The sequence below is a fragment of the Oculina patagonica genome, chromosome 4 (assembly GCF_052425735.1).
Source record: "Oculina patagonica isolate OP01 chromosome 4, crgOcupat, whole genome shotgun sequence".
Lineage (NCBI taxonomy): Eukaryota > Metazoa > Cnidaria > Anthozoa > Scleractinia > Oculinidae > Oculina > Oculina patagonica.
Genome location: NC_135761.1, coordinates 60377882 through 60393577, shown reverse-complemented (window position 1 = coordinate 60393577; position 15696 = coordinate 60377882). Strand labels below are relative to the sequence as shown.

The 15696-nt window shown below is 38.5% G+C and overlaps 1 protein-coding gene across 2 annotated transcripts in view; it reads right to left on the bottom strand.

The window, feature by feature from the left end:
- The window catches only part of LOC144647783 (arrestin domain-containing protein 4-like), a 62048-nt gene that overhangs the window by 21325 nt on the left and 25027 nt on the right, over positions 1-15696 (bottom strand). The window lies entirely within an intron of this gene.

Below are 15696 nucleotides of genomic sequence, written 5' to 3'. Positions count from 1 at the left end.
AAGGGAACTTTTGTAACGAAAAAAGGGAACTTTTGTAACGAAAAAAGGGAACTTTTGTAACGAAAAAAGGGAACTTTTGTAACGTAAAAAGGGAACTTTTGTAACGAAAAAAGGGAACTTTTGTAACGAAAAAAGGGAACTTTTGTAACGAAAAAAGGGAACTTTTGTAACGTAAAAAGGGAACTTTTGTAACGAAAAAAGGGAACTTTTGTAACGTAGGGAACTTTTGTAACGTGCTTAGGGAACTTTTGTAACGTGTGTAGGGAACTTTTGTAACGATCATCGGGAACTTTTGTAACGATGGGGAACTTTTGTAACGTGAATTAGAAAAAACTACAAAAAACCTTATCTACGATGAAAGATAACTGACTTCACAATTGTAACTACTAACAGGGGTTTATAGGTAGTATTATAGCAGAAACAAACACGTTTGACTTCTGTTTTTCGCTAACTATTCTTTGTATACTTTTTCAGATTCCATCGTTTGGGAGGGATGATTCCCACGAAGAAAAAGACGCAATTTTATTTCGTTAACACAACCGAAACGTACAAAACTTTATTAATAATTTACATCTTACTTGATCAAAAAAGAGATATAGTATAAACGTAGTAAACAATAACAGTGGTTTGCACTTTGATAATTGAGTTTTTCATTGAATAATACCAAGTACTTTCAGTTACCTGCTATTTCGAAAAAAAAGTTCAAGTGCCTGTTGTCCATGGAATGGTAACAAATTAAACTGAAACGTTAACAAAATTTAAACGTACTAACGCAATTTTGAACTAAGCTCTTGTAATAACGCTAACAACTACAAACAGTTGTTTCACCCACTTATAAAACCGCTGCCAAAATTTGGCACACATCTCTTTTATACTATCTTTCATCTGAAATTTTAACTGATTAAATTTTGATGGTAAGAGTTGAAACCAAGAGTCTGGTAACGACGGTGGACCCCCCGGGGGGAACCCAAAAAAGTTTTATACGGGGAGGCTCCGCCCCAAGCTCTTACCCCTTACCCTTTTATATACCATTTTGACAGAAATTGTACCCCTTTCGTATACCTTTTACTGAAAAAGGTACCCCTTTCATATACCCAAAAGACGTGACATAGCCCTAGAACAGGACGTTTTCTTGTCATTTTTATGAAGCGCTTAATAAATTAAAATAATACAGCCATAAAGTGGGTCTGTTCGAAATATTTTAATTACAGGCCTTTTAAAAAGCCTAAATGACGGATTTTCAAACCCTTTCATATACCTAAACTTGTGAAATCCCTACCCTTTTATATACCTGAAGCCTGAAAAAGGTACCCCTTTCGGGCGGAGCCTCCCCGTATAGGCCGTTATATGGAGTATCCCCCCCGGGGTGGACCCGCGTAATTACCATAGCCTTCTGCCTATTTGAACTCTTTAGAGCCTTTCCCCGTTACTAAAAACGGCTCCAGCTGAACAATATTTAGCTGGTAAACTGAAAACATCTGAACGACAGAAAAATATAAACGCGTTAAGTAACGAAAAGGTTAACTTGACCTTATGACAAAAAGGCAACTAAATGCAGCCCCTCACCTTAATTTCTTCCCGTCATTAATTTCTAAAACTTCACAGCAAGTTTAGAATGCTTGCTCATAAGGGCAAAAAATCTCAGCAAAGGTCACTGCTCCGAATTTGATTACGTTTTTCACCGAGTAAAAAAAGACGTGAAAACTACAATAAGGGTTTATCAGCGAACAGAACTTATAGCCTTTTCGCATGATCTTTTTCACATAGTTTGCAACAAAGTTTTGCAATGTTTTGAGCCCTACAATGGGACTAGTGAATCCGCGACCAAGTTAAAATCCACTGCAGTTTTGCCCTACTTCAAAGGTCTTTCCGAACAACTTCGCCGCTGCCTACAACAACAAGGCGTGCGTGCTGTTTTCAAGTCGGAAACCACACTACGATCACACCTAGTACGGCCGAAAGACGCTGTTGATTCCACTAAACAAGATGGCGTTGTTTACATCGGCGAGACGGGAAGACCTATGCAAGACAGGATCAAAGAGCACGACCGGGACATCCGACTTGCCCGTACCCAGACCTCCGCCGTTGCAGAACACACCAACAACACCGGACACTACCCGCTTTGGAATGAGGTAAAGTTTATTGATCGTGACCCACACTGGCCGGTACAAACGCAGGGTCAAAGAGGCAATTCACATAAGACTTCACCCTAATAATATCAACAGGGATAATGGAATTGAAATTCCTGAGGCATGGATGCCCACGATCAAGAAACACAACAACAGGAGAACTGTACGACAGCGGACCGCTGAGGGAACAACAGCACACAGAAACAGCGAGGATTGAAATGCACCAATCACAGCTGTAGAAAACCAACCAATCACAGCGCGGCAGCGTGTATAAGTTCACGCACAACCAGTCGACCTTATCGCCTGATGAAGACTAGCAGTGTGCAGTCGAAACGTCGCGTTCTCCATGCACACGTGACTACGTCGTGAGACAAACGAAAAATACTTAATTATTGTACTCTACCACGATGAATAACCACAAGATTTTTTTACGATATATTATAGGCATACTATCTATGCCTGTTCAAGATAAACTCAGAATGCTACACAATACTCAATGAAGCATCAAACAAAGACACTGCCATGTACCACTGCAACGGGTCAAGATTTGCAAAATACTACCAAGGGTTTAAAAATCAGTTTTCCTTTTTTAGGCTTAATACTTAATATATACATACTATTCTACTAAAAAGATAACGTATAAATTTCATAATTTTTGTATCTTTTCAATGATGAGTACCTGCAATGCCTTACGTTAGCCACGCACCTAAAACTTTAGGGTCTAGGTAGGGTGTGGGTATCAGAGATAACGCCCTCTTTAAAACAGCTATAGCTATGTATGTATATTTTTTTACCAAGTGCAGATCTCTGCCTCACTCAGCAGGAAATGTCATGCTAAATTAAGGAAACTTATAATAAATCGCCATTATGTATATGGATACAATACATGTAGCACCGAATATTAGATCTTGGTAGCTAGGACATCCCAAGGCTTTGTGCGGTAGATCAGCCAACTTAATTGTTTTCTTTTTCCTTGTTTTGCGCCGGGTTTTTCAACTTTATCAGCGGTATGACTTTCAGTGTTTGAAATAACCTTTCTTCTTTACAGTTCTGTGTTTCTATTTCCCAACACAAGCTCTTCTGGAATAATTATTGTGTAGTTGGTTTGTTAGTCCTCTTATATTCTACAGAGTGCTTTTCAGGGCCTCGGTATGCGCAATTGTTAGGTGCGTAGTTTTTAAGTGCCATTGTCAGAGAAAGTGTTCCAGACCTTGCAAGTCGGGGTCAACCGATTTTCCTGAAACTTACTGCAGAAGTTGGCCTTGATGAGATATTCCAAAAGCCATTTGGGTTTGGTTTTCTGACTTTTACTTTCAAAGTTCCAGGGGTGGTCCCATATTGAGCCTTCAAATCATGAAAAATCCTGTTTTTAAAGGAGTAAGTTTGCACTTATATAAAATCAAACACACAAAACCTTTTGACTAAATACTTGTAGGCTGTGATTCTACTATAAATGCTCTTTCATTTCATATATGCCGATTTGGCATAGAGGGTTCTGACAGTGTGAGGCATGGCACGAAATTTGGCCAAATTTTGATGAGAAAACCACTACCCAAAATTGCCAAAATTTAGATGTTCATATTTTTTAACTGCCTAACTAGCAAAAAAGGACACTTATATCAGGAGTTATCCCAATGCATGTAGAACAAAATTCAGTTGAGAAAAATTTGGGCCGTGTTATTTTTTAGCTCTTTAATGACCCATTTTGAAACACACCCTGACCTAATTTGCATATTGTCAAAACCAATAGTTTAACATCCATACCTATTTTATTTACTTTTAAACACTTTAATTTGCCTTGGTGAGGCTTAAAGTTCTTAAGAAAGCTGTTATTAGCAGTAATAAGGCGAGTAATCATAAATTTTGACTGTTAAAATTGCCAAAAAATTAGAAAATCAATACTGATGAAATCAGTTTGTTCCTCTCAAAAGCTTGCTCCTTAAAATATAATGTGCATACAATACAGGGAGTCCGTATAACGTCTACTTGATAGTTTACTATACTAATAAATACACTTCTTTCAAACATGTCCATGCTGAACTTGCTAAAACTTAACTTACCAAAGTGTATTAAACGTTCTTTTAGTAAGGGTAAATTTCCATATCTTTGAAAATCGTGCGAGTAGAAACATCCTACAGCGAAATCGTATTTCGCAATGATCGTTACATTCTGCATTTGTTAACAGAAGTCCTTAATAGTCCCTTAAAATCAAGAAACGTTTCTGAAGCCGCTCAGTTCCTCGCCATTATGCCCCATTCTTGCTATTTTGGTTGCTCGCTGTCCATCCGCCATTTTGGATATGGTCGCAAGAAAACTGGGGCGATAGCCGCCTGACTGAAAACGTGTGGACCTTGGACCCAACGTTTTTCAAACAAAACTTCCATAGAACTCCTTAAGATACCTTTAAAATGTGAGAAAATTTTTTTTGTTTCAAATTAGCCTCTTTTTGACGCTTAACTCAATGACATAATCGTGAGACTTTTTCATTTTGGTCGCATTTTATTAGACCTAGCCTGGGTGGAACAATTCATAATGCGACACCAGGCCCACAAATCAAACAAATGGCTTATTAGGGTCTTATAAAAATCATTCTTATAATGAAATGAAACATGTATCAACAAGTGTTTTATCTCTGGTGTTGAGTGAGAGCCATTTAAATATACTCTTTATTGCAGATTACACTTCTATAGGGTATAAATGAACTACATCACAGTCAAAAAATCTTGAAAAAAATGGCAATTTTTTTAAGTTTTTGTCATAATCAGTCATTAAAAAAAATCTTTGTTTTTTCTCAGGTTTTGATAACTTGCAGAATTACTCTGTTGCTATTTTTTGTGTGAGACATCTATTATTTTTAGACTGACTTCAATTTGGAAGTAATTGGAAAATGACTAAAAAAAACCGTGGCTGATTGCTTGAACAAGAGGAGTGTACGTAAACGGCAGTGTCTGCCTGAAACATGTAAGGGCTGGGAAATGGGGAGAGGTGAGAAGTTAGCGCGAGCCTGAGAGGGGAACAAAAAGGCGATCGGGGGACACTGGGAATGAAGAAAGGAAAAATCGAGTCGTTCCACGCGCTGCCTCTTTTATTTTTTCATGTTTTTGACCTTTCCCCCTGACTCGTCCCCAGTCGTCTGTTCTGTCTCTCCTGTGTTGTCTCTCCTGTGTCCAGGGAAACTGGGTCAAACTGAAAACGGAGGAAATCATGGGAATCTCGGGCTCCCCGCGCTTCTGACGTTAATATTAATAGGCGAGACTGAGAGACGACTGGAAACGAGTCAGCCTTTCCCCCTCCACTGAAGGTGTCTCATTTCGATTCGAATGTTGATTATAATATAATGATGATCTAACAATAGTAGTGCCTTCTGTCCTCAAATCGTAATATAAAGGCTAACCATACCCGCATAATGCCACTTAGGGTAACCGATGTGTTTTTTAGCAAACGACAATGGCTTGCACGACTCGAGGGCTGTCAAGATTCGATGGCGTTGGCCTATAAGTTTTACCCGCGAACCACGCCAACCCAGGCAACAAGCCGGAGCGATTTATACACAGAAATTAATGGGAAATTAAAAACGAAACTAAACACTTTATATCCCAGCTACATCATTCAAATTTGTTTGATTAAATATTTTGCCTAGAAGCTAGGCTTCACGTTTCATTAAGTTGTTTGGCATTCAGTTACGGTTTTGAAAATAAAGTTTACCATCGAATTCCCGTAAGACACTGTAATTTGTGGCGGCGTTGCGTATCCTTCCACAGGGGCACCCATCGAGAATATAGTTCAAAACCACTTAAAGATAGCACCGTTGAACGTATTTTAGTATTTAAACGGTAGATATAGGCATATTTTTATCCCCTAAAAAAAAATTTTTCTGTTCGGATTTCCTAGCTGGAAGTCTAGTGATCCGAAAGTTATAGGGATCAAAACTTACCTTTTCGAAAAAATTCCAGCCAGAGAAAGGCTCCCGAAAATTCTAGGTGAACTTTTTAGAGTAAAAATCCGTTAAAAATGAACAATTATACCATTTTTTAGATATTCAAAAATCCTAGGAATTAATTAGGCAGGCAAGCAAAAAAATTTACAATGAATGTTCCGAAAATTCTAGATCTTAAATCGTCTTCCGAACAGATATTTTAACGAAACATTCCGTTGGGTGCCCCTGCTTCCAGATGGCGGTCAAAACCGTGACCGGCCTGAAGATCTATTATTCTCGTGTTGTGCTAAAGAATATTACCGTGAGTCAACTCTCGAAATAGCAACACGCTTGGGATGTCGTTTAGTGTCCGTAATAGCGGGATCTGTGGGAAAAAAACGTTAAGTAATATAGACTCGGTTTTTTAAGAACTATAACGTGCTCATCAACAGTTCAAGCAGAGAAACTACACAGTAGCAGGTGGGTACGGGGGGACTCACAAATGAAATGGACGGGGATGCTCGTCGTCTCGCTTAGGGGTGTAAATTTCGGATTTTTGGTCTCCCTTGGTGCTCCGGGCAAAACACCAATATTTTTAGCTATAATGGTCTCGTTTAGGGTTGCACACGAAAAAATATACAAATATAAATTATATTCTTAGTTTTTTGGTATCTTTTAGGGTCAAGAAAAGCTTGAGCCACACCCAGATTGGTCTCTTTTAGGGGTTCTTTTCAAAATTTCCGACGAGCATCCCCGTCACTTTCATATAGGAGTCCCCCCCGGGCAAGACAATGGTCGAAGGTTAATTCCGTATGAGGTAAAAAGTCGTCTGGAAGAAAAGGTTGCAGTAGTTTCCGAAATCTAACCCGAGTTGTCGTTTTTCTGTTGTAATTCACCAGTCCGGTCACTCTGGTGAGCGCACCATTCACATGCATATACGTATGTGGCTATTCCTGAGGCCCCATTAGGGGTTTTAGAGATACGAGATATTTGGGGAGAAAATTATAGGGATACGGGATATTTCAGGGAAAAATTATAGGAATACGGGATACTAAGAAAAGGGATTTTGGGATATCGAACAAATGGGAATTAATGGGATACGGGATATTTAGGCCAAAAATTAATGGGATACGGGATACTCTGACCACCCCCCTAATGGGGCCTCATTCCTGCCAACTGCAAGCAGGACTGGTTTTCGGTCTTGTGCATCATTGAAGAGTCCTGACAACATTTTGGTGTCGATTGATGGCTCTTATTCCAAACCGTATATTATATACATGCTGTTACTTGTTTCTTATCATTATATGAGCATGATGTCATTTCAATATATTAAAAATTCAAATCAGTACTGCTTTTTGCGAATTTCCAAAGTTAAAACTGTCCCTAAAATCCGACGTTTAGCTAGTTTTACTAGGGGTTTTGCTAAAAGCAGGCCCGCGGCCCGCGGCCCGCGGTCCACCTCACGGCCCGCGGCCCGGCGGCCCACCTCACGGCCCGCGGCCCGCAGCCCACCTATAAACTTAAATCAAAGAAAATCCAAAGTCGAGTCTTCAGGAGTTCTCTTCATCGAAAATCGAACGTGAACTCACTTATCGACGCTTAACAATGAAAAGGAAAATACTTCAGTCTAACCTACAATTTCAGCTGTTTAATATAATGAACACCAACTTTGACATATGGCTGGTCTTTTACTGGTATTTGTTGGCAGATATTTCTTCATTAAACACGGTTTTTACCATGGATTTTTGTGTTACAATACACGAAGTGGTCAAGAACGTGTTTGCAGAACGTTCGTAGCTTAGTAACCAGGCATTCGATCGGACGTCAATGTGAGACTGGGGCGAGAACGAAAAAGCAAAACAAGATGGAGGCGTTCGGCTTTCGTTGGTATCCTTGCTATCCTATCACAGACTCGTACCCAGTCGCTTCTCTTGCTTTTTGAGCGGCGTGCAAGGCATCAGGGAAGTCTTACTCTTTCTACGTCCTTCCCATCATCCTCTTCGAACGTAGCCAAAAACGAAAAAACGAGTAACGACTGGGTACGAGTCTGATCCTATCAATAAAAAGAGATTTGGGAGCCATCCGTTGGAGATGAACTTGTTGCATCAAGAGTTCCATAATTAGTTTGGCGAATTTGCCATCAAAGTGCAAAACGGGGAAAAAACATAGGCCATGATCCTCGTCTACCACGCGAATACTTGTGGTATTTTCTCGCTCGTGTTGAAAATATAGGCCATTGTCGGCACTTCAAACAGCTTTTCGAGGTATATGTATATATAGGTGGGCCGCGGGCCGCGGGCCGTGAGGTGGACCGCTGGGCCGCGGACCGCTGGGCCGCGGGCCTGCTTTTAGTAAAACCCGTTTTACTAGTTCTTCTGGCCGATCTTTAATTTATTTAGCTTGCTGAGACACACTATTATGATCATTACACGACGTGTAAGTCAGTTTTAACCTCGGAAAATCCCTAAAGACAGTATAAATTGTAATTTTTAACGAATTGACAGGCGAAAGTTTCAGGAATACGATTCAACATAAATCTAAACACAGAAACAGATTCTTGAGCTAATGTTGGCAACCTAGTTGATTTGTGGGCCCGTGTCATAATTATGCTCAACAGTCAAGTTCCACCCCGGTCTAATGAAATGTGGCCAAAATGAAAGAGTGTCACGATTTAAGTTGAGCAAAGGACTTTTGTTGAAAAAAAAAAAAAAACTCTGAACAGGAAAACTTCATAATGTATAATGCATATGTTGAGTCCACACGTTTTCAGTCAGGCGACTCTCGACCCAGTTCTCTTGCGACCACATCCAAAATGGCGGGTGGACAGTGTGCAGCCAAAACAGCAAAAATGGCAAAGAACTGAGCGTCTTCAGAAATGTTATTTGATTGTAAGGGACTACAAAGGAATTCTGTCAGCAAATGCAGAATGTTACGATTATCAGGAAGTATGATTACGCCGTAGGATGTTTCTACTCGCACGATTTTCAAAAATATGGAAACTTACTTTACTTGAAGAGCGTTTAAGACGGAATCCACTAGGAAGTCGAGTAATATTTATTAAAGTTGGACAAAAATCAATTTCCAGAATAATTTAAATCCTATTGCGTTATTTCCTACCCTTAATAAAAGGTAAAGATGTAAGTAATTATCCGTGATAACACCAACAACAATTTCTTATTAGAGTCTGAGAAAATGAATTTCAAAGTTCACAAGGTATGGGCAAAATCTCACGTGTAGCCATTTTGTAAATTCGTCTTAAGCGATTCAGTGGAATTCAGCGGAACTTCAAAATGTGTTTTCGATGTGTGGTGTTGTTAGAAAAGATTTCTTTTGATAAGATATTTGAAGCAGTAAAAAAAAAGTTTGCAATAAGGTGGAAATAATTCTGGTACAACAATTTCTTATCAGAGTCTGAGAAAATGATATTTAAAGTTCACAAGCTATGGGCAAAAGCTTACATCTTTTAAGAGATTCAGTGGAATTCAGCGGAACTTCAAAATGTGTTTTCGATGTGTGGTGTTGTTAGAAAAGATTTCTTTCGATAAGATATTTGAAGCAGTAACACAAAAGCTTGCAATCAGGTGTAAATAGTTTTGGTACATAATATTGTCCAATAACTACTCGAAGTCCTGGCGGATTTCCTCTTAATACGCTTTGGTAAGTTAAGTTTTGGCAAGTTAAGCATGGATATGTTTGAAAGAAGTGTATTTATTAGTATAGTAAACTATCAAGTAGACGTTATACGGACTCCCTGTATTTTATGCACATTATATTTTGAGGAACACGGTTTTGAGGGGAACAAACTGATTTCATCAGTATTGATTTTCTAATTTTTTGGCAATTTTAACAGTCAAAATTTATGATTACTCGCCTTATTACTGCTAATAACAGCTTTCTTAAGAACTTTAAGCCTCACCAAGGCAAATTAAAGTGTTTAAAAGTAAATAAAATAGGTATGGATGTTAAACTATTGGTTTTGACAATATGCAAATTATGTCAGGGTGTGCTTCAAAATGGGTCATTAAAGAGCTAAAAAATTACACGGCCCAAATTTTTCTCAACTGAATTTTGTTCTACATGCATTGGGATAACTCCTGATATAAGTGTCCTTTTTTGCTAGTTAGGCAGTTAAAAAATATGAACATCTAAATTTTGGCAATTTTGGGTAGTGGTTTTCTCATCAAAATTTGGCCAAATTTCGTGCCATGCCTCACACTGTCAGAACCCTCTATGCCAAATCGGCATATATGAAATGAAAGAGCATTTATAGTAGAATCACAGCCTACAAGTATTTAGTCAAAAGGTTTTGTGTGTTTGATTTTATATAAGTGCAAACTTACTCCTTTAAAAACAGGATTTTTCATGATTTGAAGGCTCAATATGGGACCACCCCTGGAACTTTGAAAGTAAAAGTCAGAAAACCAAACCCAAATGGCTTTTGGAATATCTCATCAAGGCCAACTTCTGCAGTAAGTTTCAGGAAAATCGGTTGACCCCGACTTGCAAGGTCTGGAACACTTTCTCTGACAATGGCACTTAAAATATATCTACGCTTATGTTATAAATTATGTCAAGATGTATTTTCATCACTGATATTTGCCCATTTTTGCGTCCATAGAGACTTAACCACATTACCGCTCAATTACGCGGGTGTTCAAAAACCCTTTTCGTGGCCCTAACTCCCTTTCCTTGAAGGGAAAATATGAAATTTGGGTCACTTGTTGCTCTCGTGATGGTGTTTAATTTGATTATAATATTGTGTCCTATCTCTCAAAAAAATATGCCGATAATGACATTCGGAACATCTAGCAAATAGGGAGCTTTCGTAACGTTGCCGCTTTTAAGACATAGGTAACTTCAAATCTTTATAAAAAATAAAGGACTGCGCCGTTTCCTTTGATTTTTCTCTGGTATATTGCCTAAGCATAACTTTATATTGTGCTAAAGTTTGAGCAAATTTGGTTGAATAGCTTTTATGAAATAAAGTTTTCAAAGTCACTAAACACGAAATGAGCTTTTTCCGAACCGTGATTCTGTTCATTGGCATGAAGAGTCAAACGGTTACACGGCAGAATTTTTCTGGGCGTCATAACTCACATTTAAATTAATGTGGTAATCGAGAGAATGGTGTGGGACATAAATGGTAAGCCAATAGCTACATTTCGGCCAAGAAATTAGATTAAAAGCTTTTAACAGGATGCTTACCACGAAAAAGGGCACATTTGTAACCTCTAAGCTACATATTAGTATCTTATTCAGTGATGTTGAAGTGGTATATGCTGACCACTTGTATGCATTGGAATTACATGTTAAAGGTTATTTCAGCCTTTGAATGGCTTCGCTGCGTGCAGAATTGTTCGAGCTATCATAAATAGAGAATGGCGTTACAAAAGTGCCTTACTTTTCTTCTAGAAAGTAGCCAGGGGTAAACCCCAATCACACACTCTCTCTCTCTCTCTGTATATGCCTCATCAAGAACTTAGGTGCCAGGGAAAACTTGAGTTTTGGGGGTCCCCAAAAAAAATGTTAAACATCATACCAATACTTGAAACTTTCCACACTACTGCTAATTGCATTGTTCTTTATCATCCAATGCGTGGTTTTTATTTTTCCGTTCTTTCCATTAATTTATCGCTCTTTACTTTTGCAAATGGCGGGAAATCACCCACTTTACTCGAAAAAGTCAAATAAATCCCTGGAAACTTATTTTTTCGGCAAAAGTTTACCTTTGATGATTCACCCGACTCCCCTAGCATTACCTTAGCTTTCCCCCGTTTAAGCATTTCCGATTTTTTGACTTTTGAAAATTTTCCAGTGTACTTGCATGCTTAGTACTCGATTCAAAGCTCAAGAAAGCGCATTCATTATTTTTTTTCCAAACAGAATAATTTAAAAAAATATATCTTCGACACATTTAGAGGTAATGGACTACAAAAATTCACACACATTAAGCATGCAATATAGCAAGTTTTTGCAAAGTTTCGGCCTATTTTAGGAATTTTTGTTTTCGTTACGCTACTTTGTATTACAAAAAGTTATTTTTTTTCGCGGCGGGAAATCAAACACGTTTTCAAATCTCGATAAAAGCTGTAATTTTCGATAAATATAATTGTAATTTTGCAGCAGAGTGTAAAACTGCATGTAATTTAGGGAAATAGGTTCATTTTGGCTTTAGCTTGCATATTTTGGCCGATTTTTAAGTTCAAAGACTAAAAGCGGCGGGCAATCAACCAAAATGCGCATTTTTTCCCATTGACGTAAATCAGGCCAGAACTCGAACAAATTTTGCTATTTCCTTCCAAAAATTTACTATTTGATTGCGATGTTAATACAAATCACCTGTATAGATCGACGATTTCAATAGTTTTAACGTGCAGAAAAAAATGACCTTTTTCTGTAGCAAATAAAATAGATATAATATGTTGTTTAGTTTCTGGCCAGTTGAATTTATTATCATCATAACTATTCTTTTTTTGATGAAGACTTTCCAAGATTTGTTGCAAAGACAGTTCACTTGCCTTCCTATCAATAGCCCTTGCAAGGATATTGGTTGTTCGCTTTTGGGAAGTATCGTGGGGATTTTGTTTGCGTAGTTTCAAAAACTAAGAAACATTTGAGTGTTAACGGAAACCTTTAAATAATGATCCAGATTATTTATAAATTACTACCTAGAATATTAAAACTGTCGACGAGTGTCTCTGGCCATAGGCGGAAAGGGTCAAAATGAATTACAACTTAAAATATCCCGGCGAAATTCCGAGTTGTAGTGAGCGAAGTGATTTTCACATCAACATAGGCACGCAATGCGTGCAAGTGTCTTAAGGACTCAGTTTAAAGAATGAGACCTGTTCTCTGATTACCGACATTATTAGTAATATTATTGGATGTAACAAACTAAATGCGTTAAACTGAAGTATGGAAAGTTCAGCATAACTTGTTCGGAAAATCTTTATGTTTAGTGGCTTATAGCCACTTTAATTCGAATACAACAACATCTACAAGTTGATATTCAAGCTTTCAGCTTTCTAAAAACAAAAACATGTAAACTTGGTGTAGCTTACATGATGCGAGAATTTATCACTGTACGTGATTTTCTCATTGCCTGACTTGGGCTTGAAAATACACAACGGCCAGATCCCATGGAAACTGCCACAGTATCCTACTTCTGACAAGCTGAGCTGAGCGACGATGGCAGCAACACAATGTACTGTCCAAAACATAAGCGATCTGTTGATGGCCCGGCGCGGATTTGCATGGATGCTGAAACGCATGCCAATGTCACCACGTACATCGAATATGTGCATAACGTCTGTGCCAATGATAACGAGGAAGCCTTGTTTATCACATTGGAAGGCAAGGCCTTTGACCAAAGCAACATCGGCAAGTGAATAATCGCCTTTTGGTTCAAGGCCAAGCAGATTAAATTGTCGAGCACCGATGTTATTATTATGTTATGTTATATTGTTATTATGTTAGAAAAATAGCATCCTCGGCAACTTTTGATATGGATATCGTCGAAAAGAGGGCTATCCACGAACACATGGCTCATAAAGAGGAGACTGTGGATCACTTTTACAACATTGGTCACATCACCAAGAAGTCTTCCAAAGCTCGGAGGTCACCAGCTTCTGAAGAAGACCCTTGGTTTGGATAGGTCAGTATTAACAAGATCGAAACCTAGGACCAAGTCAGCAAATTCAACAAAGTCAAACAATGAAGAACATGAGGAAAGCACTAACAAAGAAGGGCTCGCCAGTGGTCAAATAAAGGCCATCAAGATGCTGTTTTCGCACCAAATAATTTCTCGAGACTCAATCATGCTTGACATTGTTAGGAAAACCAGTGCCGAGCATATGGATTTACGGGAATTTTTGACGACACTAAGATGATCAAAAAGATCTACGACAAAGTGGTCTACTTGAGACGAAAAGAAAAGCAGAACATGGTACTTCCAACAAATGAACCTGAGCCATCATCAAACAGAAAAGAGGCATGGTCGAACGTTATAACAAGAGAACCAGACTGATGAAAGAAAAGTTGAAAAATTCTTTGCAAAGTATTTTGTTCGCCCATGCAAAGACGACTTAAGGGCTTTGTTCCAGTCATAGTCCAGCCTCAAAGCAATTGTTGAGCGAAACGACGGCGACTTTGAGCGTTGTTATAACAAAGCAAAATACATATTCAAGAAAAAGACCAGAAATGGATGTATTCCAGGTCAAACGTAGGAAGTCAAGGATGGACTCTGAACTCCCGAAGATGAAGCATTTCTTTATTTATTTTTATTGTGATCATTTTGCAAGATAAATCTTGCATTTAAACCAGTGGACGGTCATTTTCAAATCAATTTTTATTACAGTGTACGGACGAGGATAAGCCAAAAATAAAACAAAATCAGAAAGGACTAAATACAATCGATGGAAAGTTTTAACAGTTTTGAAATGTGTGCCTTTATTCCATAAAACTATAAGTTTTTGAAAAGTGTACGGTCATTTTTTATACATCATTTAACATGTTCAGTGTACGGTCGCGTTAAAAATTACAGTCAAGATGGTCGTTGAGTTACTAAAAACGTAAAATTATTCTGCCCTAATTTGTTTTATTTTATGGTAATATCGTGCATAAGTATGCCTATTTCAAATAAAGTAGTTTTTGTTGTTACATTGTGGAGACTTATTTCTCCTTTCTGTCTTATATTACTCTGTTCCTGACAACAGTATATTGGGTTGGCTACCTATTAAAAACCCCTGAAATAATTTGTTTTGAAAAAAAGTTGTGATTCCTCGATTGTGGCCATCGTGGTCAATCTTCATTGGCAATGTTTGTAGAGGGCCTTCCTCAAGCTTTATCTTAAAATAAAAAAGGAAAAAAAACTTGACCACTTAGAGAACAGAACGATATCTATAACTGATTATCAAAGATATGATCGATGACGTTCACACATTTAATATTTTGCACTTTATTTCCAATCCGCTGTGACTAGTAGGAGAAAGCCGGCAAAAAGTTTAGAGCAGAAAAAAAATGGAAATGACGTGGAAAAAATCCAAATAATCATTTGCCTAATATAATAATGTATTATCCGTATTCCTAAGGAGAGAATAAAGAATTACCGTTAAAAATGAAAAATCCTCAGCCAATAATCCTCATCAACAATTTCGCCGCCACCCAAGTGGCGGGAAATCAACCGGCGGCGGCACATCAGCCACTGGGCGGGACATCAACCACAATACGTGGCGGTGCATCAACCACCGGCGGGGAATCAGCCACACTTGCGGCGGCGCATCAGCTAAAGGGCGGGAAATCAGCCATATGGCTGATGCGCCGCCCCAATTTGCGGCGGGGTATCAACGGGCATATGGCTCTCTCTCTCTCTCTCTCTCTCACTTTTGATAATCATACAGGGTGGATAACTCTCAATCGTGTCGCTTAAATCTCCTTTTTTATATTTTACTTAGTTATTTCGTGTTTATATCAGCAAGTGCGAACAAACAGAAGATTATTTCAGTTACATTAGATTATTTCAATTGTTTTTCTAAAGGTTCTAAGCTGTCTACCGTCCTTACGCGTAAACCGGAGTTCGTGGATCAGTTGGCGTTATGCTTAGATACATAGGCGTACGGGCACCTTCGGACCTGGGGGGGCGGAAACCTTATT